The sequence below is a fragment of the Lepidochelys kempii genome, chromosome 7, assembly GCF_965140285.1.
Source record: "Lepidochelys kempii isolate rLepKem1 chromosome 7, rLepKem1.hap1, whole genome shotgun sequence".
NCBI classification, from domain to species: Eukaryota; Metazoa; Chordata; order Testudines; family Cheloniidae; genus Lepidochelys; species Lepidochelys kempii.
Genome location: NC_136386.1, coordinates 9,308,525 through 9,328,913, shown reverse-complemented (window position 1 = coordinate 9,328,913; position 20,389 = coordinate 9,308,525).

The window sequence follows — 20,389 nt, the reverse complement described above, 5'->3', positions numbered from 1 at the left end:
TCTTTTGCTAGTATAGCTCATATCCGTTCTCCTAAATAAACTGTACCATGGAAAGGACTCTTGCTGGATATAACCATATTCACGCTATGTCTTCTGCTGACATAGCTATGTCGGTGATTGATTTTTTCACATCTGTACTGTCAAAACTTTCAAGGGTAGACCAGCCCTTATTGCTTTAGGTTTAAGAGATTCCTCCTGCTGTAGAATGAAGAACTCAGCAGGAAGGGAGAGGTGCAGCGATTTTTGAGCCAGAGGCACAAAGGCTTATAAAGTTTAGACCCCTGAGGGCCGGAACCTCAGTGGATGTGAATTGGCATGACTCCATTGTTTTCAGTTCAGTTATACCATCTGAGGATCTAAGCAATGGTTCTTCCTGAAATCAGGCTAATGTATCTTAAACTTCATTCTAGTTAAACACGAGGTGAACTTCTTTTTTTGTTAGCAATCTAGCTATACTTCAAAAAAGGTTCACGTATAGGCTGGCTCACTTGCTACCTGTGTGTGAGCCTGTAAGAGCTCTAGAAATCACAGTAATGTACGTTTTTGTTGACCAAAGGTGTCAGAACTCTCTTAAATTGTCTCTCTCTAAGAGCTAGTTCAAGATGGAAATCTCAGGCAGGTGAAGCAGAGGTGGACACGTGCCAGGCAAACTGGAGACAAGAGTGAGAAATTGGAACAAGTGATGGTGGGGTACAGAGAAGATTCCTGTCAAATTACCATTAACTTGGTCAAATGATTCTTTTTGTTGCTGTAGGAAGTCAGAAAACCCCATGAACATGGTCCCAGATGCTTGGCCGTTGCTTCTGCTTGACCTATAGATACAATAATTCCACAAGAACCAAACCAAGTTACTTAAATGTAAGCCAATGTGATCAGAGCTTTAAATTACTGACTTTATCTCTTCTGGGACCAACCTGGATATGTCTGTAATTACTAATTTAATCTGGGCTATTTGAGTTTTAAATGTAATGCCATTATTTTATGCCAAGTCACGTTAATGTCTCACTGTTTTTATTTTCATAGGCGATTAACATTTTTCCATAGAGGGGGGGAAACTGGAAAGGGTTGTATGCAGATTTGTTTTTGGAACAGACCGGCTACAAATGGAATGGCATTTTATATTCTTGAGGGTTCTTTTTTTCAGATCGTCTCAGTGGGATTTGTAGCTGTTATGAGATGCACTGCTAAGAAAAGCCTCTTAGAGTCCCAGGACGTTCTGAAGGAAGAAATCGCTTGTAGAACAAGTCCTTTCATGATTACAGCCGAGTATTTATTGAGGACCTGCTGTTAAAGCAAACATGTACTTCTTAAGGAGTGACACTGGAGAGACTGTTTGTTTGTATTTTACAAACTGGTGGGAAGATGTAAAGTTTCCCAGTAGATGTTAAAAATTCCCACAGCTATGCCACCAATGAAACACAGCTGTGTTATGTAAACTACCACAGCTTGTTGTCTACCTTTTTATTTCATCGTCACACTAGACTTTTCCCCCCACCTTGTCTACCTGTATAGATTAACTGAGCAGAAGATCTGTGATTTGAACCCTCTTGGAAAAGTCCTGTAGTGTTTAATATGAAATGGTCTTCCTGTTTTGGAGCCATTCAGTAAAATGTTATGAAGAACTATATCCTTTCTGTAAACAAAATTCCACAGGGTGTTTGAAAACACCCCTAGAAAAATATTAAATTGTATTAGAGCAGAGCAATTTTTATAGAACCCTACTGGTTTCATCCCTAATTATGGGGGGGGGGGAATATTATACAATATGAGAGTGGGGTTTATTTATACATAATGTTCAGGGAGAAACTGACTGGAATGCCCGGGGAGTGCAAGGCGATCGGAAGGGGATTGGCAAGAAGCGGTAGGAGGGGAAGGAAGCTGCTTTCAGCACCGGAGTGTTAATGTAGAGAGACATAACTCCTTTCTGAGGTGCCTACGCCACCTGGATATTAGGCAAGGCTCTATGGGAAGGGTGTGGAGAAGGGGTTCCCTATATTCTCCCTTTGTATCTGTTCTTTAAAACACACAGACCCCACCAGCCATAATGTAGCCACTAGTACAGTATTTATATAACTCTTTGAAAATTCAAAGTGCCTCAGAAATGTTGGGCCAGATGCTCTCTAACGATCTGGCCCCTTAATGCTGTTCAGGGAGGGCAGAGGGACCAGATCCTGTTTGCAAAGACCTGCAGCGAATTCCCTGGCAGAGGAGAATACTCTGTATGTAAACCCAGCTCCTGTCAGCTGCTGCTTATCCTCGCCCTACACCCCTGCAGAATGTGTGAACTCAGCTACGTTCTTCCTCCACCGATGTAGGGACACTGGGCCAGTGGTGTGAGTTAGGGCAGCCTCTCCTCTCACTCAAGCAAGAGCTGACACAGACCGGCCTCTGGATGCCTCATTCCTCTATGTGGAACTTGGAGGCAGGGTTGAATTTAGCCCATTAACTAATCCTTGTCATGCAGCTGTTAGGTTGGTCAGCATGTATTGACATCTCTTCTTATAGATGGGGAAACATAAGGCAGAGAAGCTGAGTAATTTCCCAAAGGACACCGAGAGAGCCAGTGGTAGGAGTAGGATATTGGATCCTGGTCTTGTATTTGGACCACTAGTCTATACCGTTGCATACACCTGGAATAAATAACACAATTGCTGTGTTTAAGATGCAGGTGGTTGTGTTCTAAACTATGTTAGTGGCAATGGAATCGGTCAAACAATGCTATCTCCTATCCGGCAATGTTTGTACAAAATCAACTGGGCAACCCTCATGGGGCCAAATTTCCAAAAGCTTGTATGTTTGGACACCAAGAACTCTGACTCTGATGTCTAAATGGAATTTGTGTGCAGGAACTTCTGAGCAGCTAGATATCCAGAGGCTCAATTTGTGGGTGCAAATGGCTGTCCCAAAACAAGTGCTTCAATCTAGGTACCCAGAACCTTATTTGTTGCTTAATTATGGGTCCCAGGTTTGGTGACCGTGTTGTGGCAACTGAAAATTTGCCCTGTAAAGCTTTAGCTTCAAGCATAACAGAGAAACAATTGACTGTATTACCATATAAGCTTACAGTGAATTTCAAGCCAGGGGCCTGATCCTTCTGTTCAGATCAATAGTAAAACTCATTTTCATGACCAATACGTTTTGAAAGAAAGTGTTTCTATCTTAGCACAGTATTAGCATACAGTATGAATGGAGATATCATTTACCTAGTGAGCTATATCAAGATATCTACTTGTTTTAACCAGAAGTGGCTTTCTCAGCTGCACTGACCAATCTTGTTTTCTGCCAGAAAATAATAAACTATTTTCCCCCTGCAAAAATAGTCTCTTCGGGGAGTGCTGCTTGAGAATATTCCCAGAGTCTTGAAGCCTTGAATGTATTTTGCAGCTGTGTGTCTCTGAGTATATTTCAACAGGGCTTCAAACCACAGCTTGCAGTTCAGCTCCACTGAAAGGTATGTTGTAATGCTATTAATTTGAAACAATCTGCTGCAATACAGTCACTTTGTAAAGCCCTAACGAAACTGGTAAGTATTTCATCTCTAAGGGGCTAAATCAGATGGAAATCTGTGTGACGCTTCCCACCCATCACTTTGAACATTTCTCTCTCAAATGTGTTGGGGAAGTACACCGTACATCTTAAAAAGATGACCTTGTACAACTACATGGATGAACTTTACCCTTCTCCCTGCCTATATTTCACTGAAAAAAACTCAACTCCTGAAAACAGGCGGTATTATTCAGTGGTTAAAGCATAGGGCTGAAAGTCAGGAGTTCTGGATTTTATTCCTAATTCTGCCACTGACTCATGCTATTTGATTTTGGACTAGTTAGTTAATCTCTGCATCAGTTTCTCTGTTTTGTAAAATGATGAGAATAATGCCTATCTCATAGAGCTGTGCTGAGGATTAATTAAATTTGTAAAGTCCTTTGTAATCCACAGATGGAGAGGGCAATTGTGTCATTATTATGAGGGCATAACTGGCGTAAATGTTACATACGGTAAGACTCCTTATGCAGTGGGTTCTTGTGACTCTCTGATCTGATGAATTATTTTTCCTGGCATCCCATCTCGCGTGTGTGTGTGTGTGTGAGAGAGAGAGGAGATGCTTTTGGTTACTGATTAGTGTTATATTTGAGGAAATATTCTGTAGTGCTGAAATATAAATCTGGGTTTGCTAAGAGGGAAGGTAACTTGCTTTAAACCAGCTCCTCCTTGCAGAGAGACCGATCGTATTCTCTCTGATTTCACACCATCACAAGGATTGTGTGTTGGATCTACTCACTGGATGTTAGCAAAAGGGTGACAAGAATTCAGGCTGCTGTGGCTAAGATAATATCTTTGGTTCAAGTTTGCAGACCAAGAGCTTTGGAAATGGTTATTGATAAACAGTCCTATTTTCCTTGCGAGTGCTGGAAACCTGGAACCCTAAGAAATTAAAGCAGTGTACTGAAAATCTAGCTCAGATTATCAAATGTCAGGTTAGCAATGGTTTGAAGGGCTGGGGGGATGATGATATTGCATTCTGGATTAAAAACTGGACTCTGTCTGAAAGTGAGCTAAATAATTTTAGAGCAGTTGGGCAAATCTTGCCCAATAGAAACCTTGATGTACTTTTCATGCTTTCCCACCTTTCTCATTTAAATTTACTTTCAGTGGACCAAATTCACTGAGTTACCCTAGGGATGAATGTGACCTATTATGTTTCGCAAAAGATCTGGTTTATTTAGCATCATAGGTATGACTTCTGCTTCTTGCTTTATGGGCATTTCTTGACTATAGAATCAGGGAAGCTTTCCTGCTTCCTTGCGAACACCTACAAGAGTGGGTTTTCAGCAATACTTTGACATCCATTAAATAGAAGCACTTCTGTTCTCTGCCTTGGCTGCCAGTTCTTGCTGTAGTGTGAAATTCCTTTTGAGCAGTATAAAACGAAAGGTCAGGAATCAAATGAATACAGGGATTAAAAAAACAAAAAAAAGTATCCAGAGACGCAAGTGAAGCTCATGAAAATTTGTCTGAAAGCCTTTTACTTCAGCTTGTAATAGCTGGCTTGAGCTAAACATGACAAGCTTCATTTCACGCTCACTGTTTTTAATTACGACCTGGTAATTAAAATCTTAGGATAAATTTTAGCCCCTGGAATAATTAGGTGCAACGTCCACTGAAGTCAGTGGTAACTGTGTCTGCTTATGTCTGAGGCTGAATTTGGTCCCTAGAATCTAGATGTGGAAAAGATGGCCTACATAATCAAGCCCATGTTCCTGCCATTGCAGGATTGAGAATGAAGGGTCAGTTGGGGTTAGAGACTCAATTGGGAAAATCGGAATGCTCCGTTGATTTTATATGGCACTCTGCTGATTTACCCCTGCTGAGGAGCTAGCCAGTTATCTTTTTAGTAATGCAAGATAATCAAGAACATAAGAGTTCCCGTTCCAGACCAGATGACTACTTTATCTGATCAGCAACTTGATTTTAGTCCAGGTGCTTAAGTGAGAGGTTAAACTACCCGGATTATATATATCGAGTTGGACAATTCTGTATGCGAGGTAAAATTCCTTCCTGACCACCCCTACAGTGGTATCCTCTTTTGCCCTGAAGGGTGAATTTTAATGATCTGTATTATTACAGCCCATTTCTGCAGTTTGCTGAGCAGGCTGACTTTCAAGAAGCCCTCCACATTGCAACGAGCCACCTGTCTCTCATTACCAGAAGCCAGAAAGGGACAAGCCTGCCTGATAAATATGGTTCAGCTGCTATGAAATTGCTGTGAGCTAGAAGAGCATTCTGGGTATTGACATGCAAATGAGATGGCAAACCTCCCACTTTGCTCCACAATTACTGTGGGGAAACTATAGACACAAATCTATAAATTGCTCCCTCACATGCACACAACAGATGTATTGTACAGTGCAGGCATATAGTGCATATATATATGGACAATCGAGTATGTTAAGCTGGTGTGTGCATCCCGGGCTCTTATGCCAGATGCCTGTTTACAGTGGGTAGGAATGATACTGTCTCCAGCATAGCATGTTAGCTGCTAACGTTAATGAGTTGCAGCATCCGTTATTAGCCTTTTCACAAGAATATCCTGACCATGCTGTATTAATTCCATGCCATGTGGTGAGACAATTGGCAAGCAGATCTTACTTTTTGAATTCTGTTTACCCGAGGGGCATAAATGCTGCACAGATCAATAACCAGCTGCTCAGTTGTTCAGATCTGAGAGTCCCATCAACTCCCTGGGTTGATTATTTTAACTATTATTGTTATTTTCTACCTAATGGCCAGCTCTGGTTTTTAGCTACCCAGGATTCAGATGGACTGGGTATTAATTTGAAATAAACATCACTGCAATCCTGACTGCGATGAGCAGAATTTTCCAGACCCCAACCATAGCTAAGTGGGTTTATAAAATAAGGGTGAGGGGAGTAAAAGTGGAACTGGTTTGTGCAAAAATGTTAAAGCTGTTCACTTCCATATAAGCTATAAATCTGTTTATCAAATTCATAAGTGCTTTGATCCAATGGAAGCTGCGTAAGATAAAGAAAATTAGATTTCCTGTTACAGACGTGAAATAAAAGTGAAGCCAGAAGCATAGCACCAGATTAATCGTCTTCTAGTTAAATCTTGCAAGTAATACTGTATAAACACTTCAGATCCAAAGGGGATTATGTCCAAACACTGAGCTGATGGAGGAATTTAGAGCTGTTCTGAATTGCATAACAGTCATTTAGACATCCAGTGTCAAGGGAGAGCATATATTGGGCAGAGTGGGGGTGGGGGATGAGATGGTGCTTAGGGTAAGCAGCTAAGAGGGAAGGGAAAGACAGATGAGGAAGCCTGGAGAGGGAATGCTATGGAGGGAGGCCTAACATAAGTGAAATAAAAGGAGACGAATATGACCTCTCCAGGCTAGTGAGCATGTAATGTTTGTCAGTGTATGGGCTGTCAGGCACCCTTCCTGGTATGCATCCCTATTCCCCCTTTCCTTGCCCTGTCCTACCAGTGAGGGATTAGAAATAAAATCCTGCTCTTTGCAGTGCCTAGGGGCCACTTCTGCCATCTGCAATGTAACCAGTATGGGAATGCTGTGGGAACTTGCCCTCTGTCTGTCCAATCCTCAGTTGTCCCCTCTCTGTCAAACATACGGACACAGCAGGAATCCATCAGGACAGGGCTTTTGTTTAAACACCTGCACGCATGTAGATCCCAGTTCAGCGAGGGGCTTAAGCACATCTAACTTTAATCACAAGTGATTCCGCTGATCCAATGGGACTTCTCAGATGTTTAAGGTTAGGCATGTGCTTCTGTGGAATAGGGGCCACCAATGGGATGGGAAGCTCCTCTGAGCCTCTTGAGACTGATCATTTGAGCTGGAAATCTTGAGGGGTGAGCTGCAGTGCAAGGTTCTGACACTGCGCTGTCTGCTGGAAATGCCGCACGAGGAGCTTCTCTCCTGATATTTTGTCTCTGCTCATACTGGTCATGCACAGGCATGCCATAATGAGGAATGCTTCAGAACTCTCCATGTTTTGCTGCTTGGTCAGATTCTGAAATGAATCAAAGTCTGGAACAAGCAGAACATAATGTGTCTTCCTACAATATTCGTTCTCTCAGTTAAAACTGCACCTTTAGTTGTTTCGGTAGCATTATCTAGTGGTTAGAGCCCCACACTGAGAGTCAGGAGACTAAAGCGTGGAGCCACTGATTCGCTGCGTGGTCTTGGGCAAGCCCCGTAATCTTTTTGTGACTCCATCTGTAGAATGGGGATGATCATCCTTGCCTGTGCCTATTGTGAAGCATAATCAGTTGATGTTTGTGAAGCAGTTGAGATGCTCTTTAATTTCAGAACAGTTTAGGGCTCAGATTTTCCTAGATGCAATAGCTGATGGATTCCTTCATCAAGTAGTTGCTGAACCGACTAGAGGGGATGCCGTTTTAGATTTGGTTTTGGTGAGTAGTGAGGACCTCATGGAAGAAATGGTTGTAGGGGATAATCTTGGCTCAAGTGATCATGAGCTAATTCAGTTCAAACTGAACGGAAGGATTAACAAAAAACTGCAACTAGGGTTTTTGATTTCAAAAGGGCTGACTTTCAAAAATTAAGGAAATTAGTTAGGGAAGTGGATTGGACTGAAGAATTTATGGATCTAAAGGTAGAGGAGGCCTGGGATTATTTTAAATCAAAGCTGCAGAAGCTATCGGAAGCCTGCTTCCCAAGAAAGGGGAAAAAATTCATAGACAGGAGTTGTAGACCAAGCTGGATGAGCAAGCATCTCAGAGAGGTGATTAAGAAAAAGCAGAAAGCATCCAGGGAGTGGAAGAAGGGAGGGATCAGCAAGGAAAGCTACCTTATTGAGGTCAGAACATGTAGGGATAAAGTGAGACAGGCTAAAAGTCAAGTAGAGTTGGACCTTCCAAAGGGAATTAAAACCAATAGTAAAAGGTTCTGTAGTCATATAAATAAGAAGAAAACAAAGAAAGAAGAAGTGGGACCGCTAAACACTGAGGATGGAGTGCTGGTCAAGGATAATCTAGGCATGGCCCAATATCTAAACAAATACTTTGCCTCAGTCTTTAATAAGACTAAAGAGGATCTTAGGGATAATGGTAGCATGATGAATGGGAATGAGGATATGGAGGTAGATATTACCATATCTGAGGTAGAAGCGAAACTCAAACAGCTTAATGGGACTAAATCGAGGGGCCCAGATAATCTTCATCCAAGAATATTAAAGGAATTGGCACATGAAATTGCAAGCCCATTAGCAAGAATTTTTAATGAATCTGTAAACTCAGGGGTTGTACTGTATGATTGGAGAATTGCTAACATAGTTCCTGCTTTTAAGAAAGGGGGGAAAAAACGTGATCCGGGTAACTATAGGCCTGTTAGTTTGACATCTGTAGTATGCAAGGTCTTGGAAAAAATTTTGAAGGAGAAGGTAGTTAAGGACATTGAAGTCAATGGTAAATGGGACAAAATACAACATGGTTTTACAAAAGCTAGATCGTGCCAAACCAACCTGATCTCCTTCTTTGAGAAAGTAACAGATTTTTTTAGACAAGGAAACGCAGTGGATCTAATTTACCTAGATTTCAGTAAGGCGTTTGATACTGTGCCACATGGGGAATTATTAGTTAAATTGGATAAGATGGGGATCAATAGGAAAATTGAAAGGTGGATAAGGAATTGGTTAAAGGGGAGAGTACAGCAGGTCCTACTGAAAGGTGAACTGTCAGGCTGGAGGGAGGTTACCAGTGGAGTTCCTCAAGGATTGGTTTTGGGACCAATCTTATTTAATCTCTTTATTACTGACCTCGGCACAAAAAGTGGGAGTGTGCTAATAAAGTTTGCAGATGATATAAAGCTGGGAGGTATTGCCAATTTAGAGAAGGACAGGGATATCCTACAGGAGGATCTGGATGACCTTGTAAACTGGAGTAATAGTAATAGGATGAAATTTAATAGTGAGAAGTGTAAGGGCATGCATTTAGGGATTAATAACAAGAATTTTAGGTATAAACTGGGGTCGCATCAATTAGAAGTAACGGAGGAGGAGAAGGACCTTGGAGTATTGGTTGATCACAGGATGACTATGAGCCGCCAATGTGATATTATCATGAAAAAAGCTAATGCGGTCTTGGGGTGCATCAGGAGAGGTATTTCCAGTAGGGATAAGGAGGTTTTAGTACCGTTATACAAGGCACTGGTGAGACCTCACCGGGAATACTGTGTGCAGTTCTGGTTTCCCATGTTTAAGAAGGATGAATTCAAACTGGAACAGGTACAGAGAGGGGCTACTAGGATGATCCGAGGAATGGAAAACTTGTCTTATGAAAGGAGACTCAAGGAGCTTGGCTTGTTTAGCCTAACTAAGAGAAGGTTGAGGGGAGATATAATTGCTCCCTAAAAATATATCAGAGGGATAAATACCGGAAAGGGAGAGGAATTATTTAAGCTCAGTACCAATGTGGACACAAGAACAAATGGATATAAACTGGCCACCAGGAAGTTTAGACTTGAAATTAGACGAAGGTTTCTAACCATCAGAGGAGTGAAGTTTTGGAATAGCCTTCCAAGGGAAGCAGTGGGGGCAAAAGATCTATCTGGCTTTAAGATTAAACTCGATAAGTTTATGGAGGAGATGGTATGATGGGATAACATGGTTTTGGTAATTAAATATTCATGGTAAATAGGCCCAATGGCCTATGATGGGATATTAGATGGGGTGGGATCTGAGTTACTACAGAAAAATGCTTTCCTGGGTATCTGGCTGGTGAATCTTGCCCATATGCTCCGGGTTTAGCTGATCACCATATTTGGGGTCAGGAAGGAATTTTCCTCCAGGGCAGATTGGAAGAGGCCGTGGAGGTTTTTCGCCTTCCTCTGAAGCATGGGGCACGGGTCACTTGCTGGTGGATTCTCTGCTCCTTGACGTCTTTAAACCACGATTTGAGGACTTCAATAGCTCAGACATAGGTGAGAGGTTTTTCGCAGGAATGGGTGGGTGAAATTCTGTGGCCTGCGTTGTGCAGGAGGTCAGACTAGGTGACCATAATGGTCCCTTCTGACCTAAATATCTGTGAATCTATGAACCATAGTGCAGTAGAATATTCCTTGCATTCAGAATGTGCAACAGGTGAGAGGCTAGTGGGTTTGAGGAAAAAAGAAAAGCTGTCAGTGCATAGTGTAGAGTTCTCTTCAACCAGTAAAGCTACACAGTGCATCACATGGCTTTTTATGCCAGGCAAGAGAGGCCATTTATGGATAGCTATGTATAGTGTACTTAGCAGTATACTTTCTTTTTCTCCTTTAGTATCTTAACTAAAATATGTCTGATTTAACAGATGGCTTTATTTTCCACAGCATGATGCGTGTATCTGAATTCTCAATGATCCCCTTCACTGACCCACCCTCTGGATCTCCACCAGCTTTTGGTTACTACTTCATTCCAAAAACAACGAGGAGTCCTTGTGGCACCTTAGAGACTAACAAATTTATTTGGGCATAAGCTTTCATGGGCGAAAACCCACTTCATCAGATGCATAAACTGCAGAACTGGAATTAATTTGCAAACTGGATACCATCAAATTAGGCCTGAATAAAGACTGGGAGTGGATTACAAAAACTAATTTCCCGCTACTGTTACTCGCATCTTCTTGTCAACTGTTTGAAATGGGCCCTGATTACATTGGCCTCATTACCACTACAAAAGTGATTTTTTTCCTCCCTTGATATTCTACTGTTAATCGAATTGTCTCTCGTTGGCACTGACCCCCCACTTGGTAAGGCAACTCCCATCTTTTCATGTTCTGTGTACATATACCTGCTACTGTACTTTCCACTCCATGCATCTGATGAAGTGGGTTTTAGCCCATGAAAGCTTATGCCTGAATAAATGCTAGTCTCTAAGGTGCCACAAGGACTCCTCGTTGTTCTTGCTGATACAGACTAACACGGCTGCCCTGCTGAAATCTGTACTTCATTCCAGTGTTTGGAGATGATCCTCCATGCATCTGAAATGAGGAGATTTGACTGCAGCAGCTTCTTGTGCAGTTTACGGTGCACCAATTTCCTTGGGTTATTTATTTACTGGTGCCACAGTATTGCTGTCACAGGGCTGTCAGAATGTCAAAGGAAAGGAGTCTCTCATTTATCCTGTGCTGTGGCAATCCTCTCACTTTGTTTTTTTCACTGATCTTTAATGCTCCCTCTTGGTCGCTCTAATCCACTCTAGGAAAAAACCTCCCATGGAAATTGTCGTACAAAAAGCAACTGGGTGAGGGCAGGAGTTACTTTCCACAAGCGATAATACTGCCTCCACTTCTAGGGAGTTGCTTAACCAAAGAATGCTGTCATTCCCAAGGACAGTGGGTAGCAGTTTCCTTTCCTGGTTTAGTAGCACATGTTACTAGCTCTAATATGGCTACCCAGGGCAATAAGGTCTCCCTGCCCGCATGCATGGCTGTATTCAGGCACAGGGGAAGAGAACATGCACTCAAAGCTCTTCCCTGTGAGCAGATTAGTGAAGAGTGTAGAGAGTGGGTGGAGCCAGTCTGCAGAGCTAGCCAGGCCCGAGTGGGAATCGAGTGGTGGCCTTGGAAAGGGAAAGACTTGTGACTCTGGGGCTATGTCTACACTTGAGCTAGGGGTGGGATTCCCAGTTTAAGACCTGTTCACAGTACCTCTCGTTGAGCTAGGGCATTGAAAATAGTAGTGTAGCCGGGGTATCGTGAGCAGCGGTTTGGGCTAGCTACCTTGAGTCGGTACCTCCGGGCTGTTTTGTACTCTGGGTGGCTAACGCCTCTGGCTACTGCCTGAGCTCGCGCTGCTACTGGACAGAGTGTGCACCACCAGTCTGGCTGCCCAGATTCCACCGCTCCCCATGCTCAGCGGGAGCCTCTTGCATGCAGCAGAAGGGGCAGGATTTACCCTACTTAAAGATTTTTAGATACTGGGCCAGATTCTCAGCTGCACCCAACTGTCTGCTGGGTGATTCCCTGATCTTGGGATCAGTTCTGTACTGGCTCTCGTGCGCTAGAGCAGCCAAAGGAGCTGCTGTAGAGCGTGTTTGGCTGGTTTTCGCCCAGAGGGGCAGTTTGCTAGTTGAGAACAGCTGCAGCTGCTCTCTAGTCACAACCCTTCCTGCCCTAGCACCTACACTGGAGACTGCAGAAGTAGTGGCTTCGGAGCCAGCTACACCTGCTCTTAGCCAGCTGGGGAAATCCTGGAAGCTCTCCAGGCCCTTTCTGCCATGTGAATTGATGTGAAGGGGGCCAGAGTATAAAAGGAGGATCTGGCATTCTGTTTGCAAGGGGCTATGAACAGAAAAAGTGGAATAATAATGATCCGTAAAAGAGAAGGGCAGCTTAATGTGAGCACAAGCATAGGTGGGAAGAACTCCTGGGGTGAAAACCCTACCTCGACAAGGCTGGAATGGACTTGGGCAAGTCACTTAACGTTTCTGGAAAACAGCGGTAATTATTGCTCTACCTTTCAGGAGGGTTGTGAGAAGCAGTTTAAAAAATGCTTTGAAAATTAAATGTGGTAAGTGCCATCATGTTGTTGAATCATCCATAAAACAAGTGTCGTCAAGCTCATTATTTTTTGTCTTTTAATTTTTGTTCGGAAAAATAATTCTGTGCAACTGTATGAAACATTTCAGCTTGGTGCCTGTGGTATGGAACATTGCATACAGCGGAAAGTTTGTCGTGAAGTGCTGACAAAATCTTGCATCTAGTTCCCCTAGACTAAACACTCAGGTGCTATAAATCTGGATCTCCAAGCATTGGATGAATACACACACAGAGCTGGTTCTGAAAAATGAATAGCTTCCCTCCCCGACCCCCTTCCATGTGATAAAGATGCATCTGGCAGGGAGGAAGGCGGGCTGGTTCTTTGCTAGCAGTCTCTTCATAAAGTGGAGTGAAAATTAGATTTAACAACAGAAAATAGAGGCGCTCCTTCATCCCATAGCGTAGCTTATCTCATTTTAGCGGGAAAAGAATTTCATTTCTAACTCTGGATCTGTGGCACTTCAGCATCCTGGAAACTCTTGTATTCTCCATTGGCCTAGATGGGATTGAACAACTGATCCCTTATAGACTGGACAGACAGACCGATAAACAAGACAGGAAGGTATTTTATCATGTTCTCCCTGCTGGTATCTGAGTGCTGAGCTGCTAAGCCGGTGACTTGTAGCTTTATCAGATATTTCAGCTTTAAGGTCAGTGGGACCTTTGATGTTTGTATCTTGAGAACAAATGCCAAAGGGGTTTGAATTTTGCAGCTGTGCCCACAGAGTGGAGCTAAATAATGGTAAAAGGAGTAGGTCTGCTTGGAAGAACAGAGGGTCTGGCAGGATGCAGCATTAATCTGCCAAATTGTCATGCCAGGTAAGGGCTGTATCGTGCTGTCATTTAATTTGATGGCAAAGCTCCCGTTGATCTCAATGGCATAGGATTAGATCCTAAGTGAGCATAACTTTTTGTTTACTCCTTTTTTAGCAAGTCCAAGTATAGTATAAATTATTCTGATGCCTGTCACGAATGAGCTCTCTAGTAGCAGGAGATAAAATTTTAAGTCAAATCACTGAAACTAGAGTAGAATAATTTATACGCTTAGAAAGAGGAGTTCTGAAGTCAAATGAGCCGGGTGATGCGAATGTATGTGGTTGCTTTGTCCCCTCCGATCCTTTTTGTTTCCAAATGTTTGTGAAATTATGAGCTGTTACAGCTGAAGCATGGCTCCATGCTAATCATCTGAAAGGTAAAAGCCAATAATTAGGCAGAAATTATTCAATGGGCTAGAGGAAAATTATTTACTAAAATATTTTGGTGCAATTAGTATGCAATGAGAATAACAAAATGAGTACTGAATACCGGATTACTACAGAAAATAAAATGAAATACATTCTTATGAATACCAAACTATTCTACTTGTTGGGAAACAGCATGGCCTAGTAGGCACAGCACTGGCCTGGGATTTGGGAAACCTAGATTCTAATCCCAGCTCAGCCACTGGCCTGCTGGGAGAATATGGGCAAGACACTTCACCTCTTTATGCCTCGGTTAATGATACTTGCCTCTTTTGTAAAGCTCTTCGAGATCTGCTTATGAAAAACAAGCTACCTAAGTATTGTTATATTATTTTGTAACCAGGATTTCTTTCTAGTTTAGCTTGGCACGTAAACTTTGTTTCCAAAATGCATTCGCATTTATCCAGAGGATAAACTCATTCCTATTCACACAAAGGATGATATCTGCCTTTGAGACTTAGCTCAAATATGAATCTGCTTCAAGAGGAACAGCAGGTGGGTGGTCTTCAAACCACTTTAAATGATGTGGTTTCTGAACGCTTGGATACCAAGAGCAGTTGCTTTTGAAACAGATCATGAGATGATGCTCTGTAATGCCAGTGTTTAAATGAATAGCCCAAGGTGCATCTGGTAAATGGGTTATGAAGTTGTCAAATATGACTTATTTCGGGGAAAAAAACAAACTGTTTTTAAAAGGAGTAGCTCTTGGATGCATATACAGCTCCTATTGATTTCAGCAAGAATTTAGTTGGAACGTATCCAAAGAGCCCAAATTCTGATCTGTGCTACTCTGATGTAAGTGGTGGTGTTACTTTGATTTGTGCCAGCGTAACTGGGATCGGAATTCAGCTCAGTATATTTAAGCATGTACAGTGGTGTTGAGCAGATTTCAGAATACTTGCCAGACTGGATCAAACCAGTGGTCCTTCTGTTTATCTGTTTCTGACAGTGGCCAGTACCAGATCCTTCAGATAGGAGATGTAATGGGGTATATTGGCCATTTAAGGCAGAATTCTCGCAGTATGTCTGTGCTGCAATTAAAAACCCACCATTGGCCCATGCCAATGCCTTGGGCTCATGGGGCTTGGGCTAAGGGGCTGTTTAATTGCAGTGTAGACGTTCAGGCTGGAGCCTGGGCTCTGGGACCTTCCCACCTTGCGAGCTCTTCTCCAGCTCATGCGCTAAAAGTAGCATAGCCACACTACAGTGATGCAAATGGCAGAAAGTGCAAGCTGCCCTGAGTACACACCTAGCAAGACCGTGTAACAGATCGGAAGCTAACGGCACTAATATAATCCACGCTCATTCAGGGTGGTGATCTGTCCCCCATCTAGTGGTGGCTGGGCCACACTGAGAGGTTGACTCTGTTCTAGGGCTGGCTGATGGCTGGCTCTCCCAGCGCGGGCAGTAAGTAGATGCTCATACTTCGATCCAGATGTCTCAGGTTTGATCCCTGCTGCTAGGACCCAATCAGGGATATCGCATCACACCAAACCAGGAGGGAGAGAATGAGTGGCCAGGTGTGTTCGATGTTGGCTAGAACAAGCCATTAAAGGGTTTTAAAAACCGGGCTGCTGCTTTTGAGCTGGATTCCAAATGAAAGAACTTATTTGAAGTCAAGGGGCTTGTAAACTGGTGGAATGACTCGGTGGTTTTCGTCATCAAGGTCTCTTCTTTCCGGGTGAGTGACTATTACTCAAAACCAAAACGATTTAGCAGAATCCAAAAGCAAACAGAAAAGTCTCCACCGGCTGGGGTTTAACCCAGTCCCCAGCTGGCTTGGCTTGTGAGTCGGACCTCCCGGAAGCTGTTCTCCCTACTTCTGTCTCCTGAGGAATCATTCTTGTTGCACTTCTGCCTAAGCCCCAGTGCAAGAAGAGGGGGAAGCTGAGCTGGAGGTTAATCCTTTGCACACCAGTAGTGTCCTGCAGCCTATCACAAGGGTAGTGAGTCACCAGTCTTTTGAATTCACTGTACCAAATTAATTCCTTATGTAACTCCACCAGAGTCCATGGAATTACATCACGGCTGAATTTGGCCTGGGGTGACATGGAGAAGTGAAACTGCAGCTGTTTGCTTGAGGGAAGAATGAGCAGATCTTTCAAGGGTCTCATATTAATGTTTACATTAAGTGGACACTCAACCTGAATATCCCGCTTCTGCCTGAAACTACTTTGCTTACTGTTGTTCTAAGTGAGAAGGTTCATACGCCTGGAAGAGGTTCTAGAGAGGAGTGGGGAAATTCTGAGGCTGCTTTTAAAATCTTTGTTTCTGTGTGCATTTGAGGGGACTCTGTTTGACACTCAGCTGCCTTCCCCAGACCTGAAGAAGAGCTCTGTGTAGCTTGAGAGTTTCTCCCTTCCACCAACAGAAGTTGATCCAATAGAAGATATTGCCTAGTCTCTCTCAGCACTCTGTAAAATAATTTTCACTGTGTTTCCCTTGCAGACCGTTAGGCCTGGATCCCCAGGCAGACCCCTGCACCAACACAGAGCTCATTGCAGGATTATACATGTCAAGACCAGAAAGGACCATCATGGCAATCTAGTCTGACCTCCTGAGTAACACAGAACATAGCATTTCACTCAGTAATTCCTGCATCAAGTTGGGTGGCCAGGTGGCTGGTTTTTGACTGGAAAGTCCAGTCAAAAAGGGGACCTAACAGTGTCAGGTCAGATCTACTGACCGGTCACCCGAAGTCTGGTTACCGGAGGCAGTGAGGCACCGAGTCCTCACCCGCGCCAGCCCCTACTCAGTCGGGGCCGCTTCCGGTCTGCATTGTGTGGCTGCAGCTCCCAGCCCCTGCTCTGTAGACGAGTCCTTCCCAACCTACATGGAGGGAGGGGAAGAGCAGCGAGTCATGGGGGAAAGAGGAGTGAACGGGGGGGGTGGGACCTCAGGAGGAAGGGGTGGGCAGAGGTGGGGCCTCCGGGGAAGAGGCAGGGCAGCGGTGAGGCCTGGGAGAAGGGGTGGGGCAGGGGTGTGGTCAGGGGGACAAGGCGGGGCAGGGCTGCAGGAGGAAGGGCAGGGCAGGAGTATCCAGTTTTTATATATTACTAAATTGGCAACCCTAACCAAGATGCTATCAACAAGGCTGAACGCTATTGTGTATTCGTTTTGCTTAATTTGTTCGTGACCAAAGTGCCATGCCTCAGTTGTAACTGCCGTGGTAGCACACCGAGCCCTGTCAGTTGACAGATGGTACTGCAGTCGATGCTTGAGGCCTAATGCTGTTCTGCCTTGCATCCTGGGTCATGGGAACTGAGCCAGTTGGGTTGCACCGAGCCTATAAGCCCACAGAGAACTTGACCCATAAAACGTACTGTGTACAAATTCTTAATAACTCTGTGTGTGTGTGAGAGAGAGAGAGAAACAGCCGGTTGAACTGGCTGAACGTTACAGAGCAATAAACTAACTGAAATGAATGACAAAAGCTGGGTGCCTGGTTAAATAGACTGGGCCCCATGTTTCCTTCCCACATGAAAAAACACTGAAAGAGAACCAGGCCACTGAAAAGCCTCATGGTGCAAAGAGAGTACCACTGCTGGGCTGTATTCCTCCCATTACGTGGCAGGGCCATGGCTGTGCCCTGGAAAGAAGAGGGGAGCCGGGCGTCTTTGGAGAAATGCACAGAGGGCATCTTTCCTTGTGCTGTGCGCCTCCTCAGAGATCGCTGCATGCCCAGCTCTGGGGCTAGCTCTGTTGCCATGTTGCCGCTAACTCCAGGGCGGTGACTGTGCTCGGTGACCCCTGCATATGGGAGGGGTAACGAACGCAGCATCAACTCATCGTGCGCCTTCAGAGCCCACGTTGAGAAAACTTAAGCCAAGGTTGGCAGACGAAACAACCTTCTTGGCAAGTTGGCTATATCAAAGTGGGGTGTGCAGACCCTTTCACTCCATGAGCAGCAGCATTTTGCTGCTTCTCTGCTGAATACGCTTGTACAGTGGGGACACGATCCCCTTGCATGCTAGACCCTCTACTGAAGACCTCCTGCTGCTATGTTACAGGATGCCTTAAGCCTACCCACATCAACAGCCTTTGCACCTTCGCAGGTGTTGCTCTTCCTGATGTACACGGGAAAATTGCTAGCAGAGTCAGGCAATGCACAGATGCAAGACCTCCGCTGTATGGTCTAACACCAGTGCTGAGTTGACTGAAGTCACAACAAAGTTTTCTTTCCACCATTTAAACCCCCCCACACTGCCGCAACCGAACCCTGGTCAGTTTGGGTGGCAAGCAAGGATAGAGAATGACCCTATAGCCTGTGCTCTCCGGCTCCCCCGAGTCAAGCACCTACCACCTGGTGATCAGCCCTGGCCTATATGGTTTAGCCTTAATCAACTCGGCAAGTCTATGCACAAGTTCAGTGCAACCAAGATAAAGTGGGGCTACAAAACCTGAAGCATCCCCTCCAATGCCAGCTGTTTGAGCGCAAGTTATATTCCGTTGAGCTGGAAAATTGGAGTCATCTCGCTGAAACTGCCTGAGGAGAGCCCATGTGGGGAGTTCAGTATTGTTTTAAGAAGCTAGAAGTGAAACTTGGAGCTAGCAGACAAGTTAGTGTCCCAAATCTTTCTATTTATTAGGTTAATTTAGTGCCAGATTTATAGCCTCAGAGACTGAAATCATCGGTTTGGGCTTGATCCTACCCCCCACTAAAGTTGATCACAAAACTCCTGTTGTCTTCAGTGGTATGTAATTGGGTATTTTGTCCTGGAGTATCTTGTGCTGGGGATGAGTTGTGTCTGCGTCCATTCAAACCTTGAGTCTTCTGAGAGGATACCGCGTGTGTCTGTTAGTACCAGTGCCCTGACTTCTGTGTCTGTGTACTAGGACCTGGACTCAGACCAAGACATTTCTTTATCACCATTGAACTGTCCTCTGATGGTAATACATTAGGTAGCTGCTGTCCAGGACAGGCTTTGCACTGTTGATATAGAGGAGCGATGCTCTGTATCCTATTATGGGGCTGATAACAAGAGCCATACAATCAACATAAGATAAGAACAGGCATAGGTCAGACCAAAGGTCCATCTAGCCCAGTATCCTGTCTCCTGACAGTGGCCAATGCCAGGTGCCCCAGAGAGAATGAACAGGACAGGTAATCATCAAGTGATCCATTCCCTGTTGCCCATTCCCAGCTTCTGGCAAACAGGCAGGGATGGTGTCTCTTGCGTATCTTGGCTAATAGCCATTGATGGACCTATCCTCCATGAACTGATCTAGTTCTTTTTTGAACCCTGTTATAGTCTTGCCCTTCATAGCAAAGAGTTTCATAGGTTGACTGTGTTGTGTGAAGAAATACTTCCCTTTTGTCTGCATGCATGCAAAGTCATGAAAGTTTTGGTTAATCTAACTCTGAGGGGTTTTTTTCTCTCTCTCTCTGTATGTAAGTATATTTCCGCATCTCCTCCTTATTGGGGGTTGCAGAGGTTATAACTGAGGGCAGACTTCAGCTTTTAGGTGCTGATCTTGAAAACTCTTACTTGTGTGATTAGTTGTCACTCCGACAGTCCCATTAAATTCAGTGGGACTACTTATGTGAAGAAGGATTATGCACATGAGAAAGAGTTAGCAGGAACAACCCCTTTGTGACTACCGTTGTATGCTAAGCATCTTACATGACACCGCAGACCCAAGGCAGTCATTGTGAGCAATGACCATCTTTTCCACTTCTGTTAGACGTCCAATTTCTATACCTCTGAATATGTGTCCACATATGACAGAACAAGAGCTTTTTCTTTGACTTCACTACTAGTGTATTACTGTACATCTGTGGTGTGCCTGGTTAGCAAAACACCATTTGGCAAGTGTATAACACTGTTTTATGGAGACAATATGGTTATAACTCAGTAGGAATAGTTTTCTCCTGCTGAGTTAATGTGTCCGGCAGGCTAACGACCAAATCCTATCATATATACTGTGACAGGGTCGGGCCAGATGGCTCCAGGGAGTGATAGAAGGCAGATATATTAGTCCCAAGTTAAGTAGGTCCCTTTTCCCTGGGTAAGGTAACAGGGAAGGTTCCAGAACAATCAGGAACCTTCTGGAAACAAGACAGACAG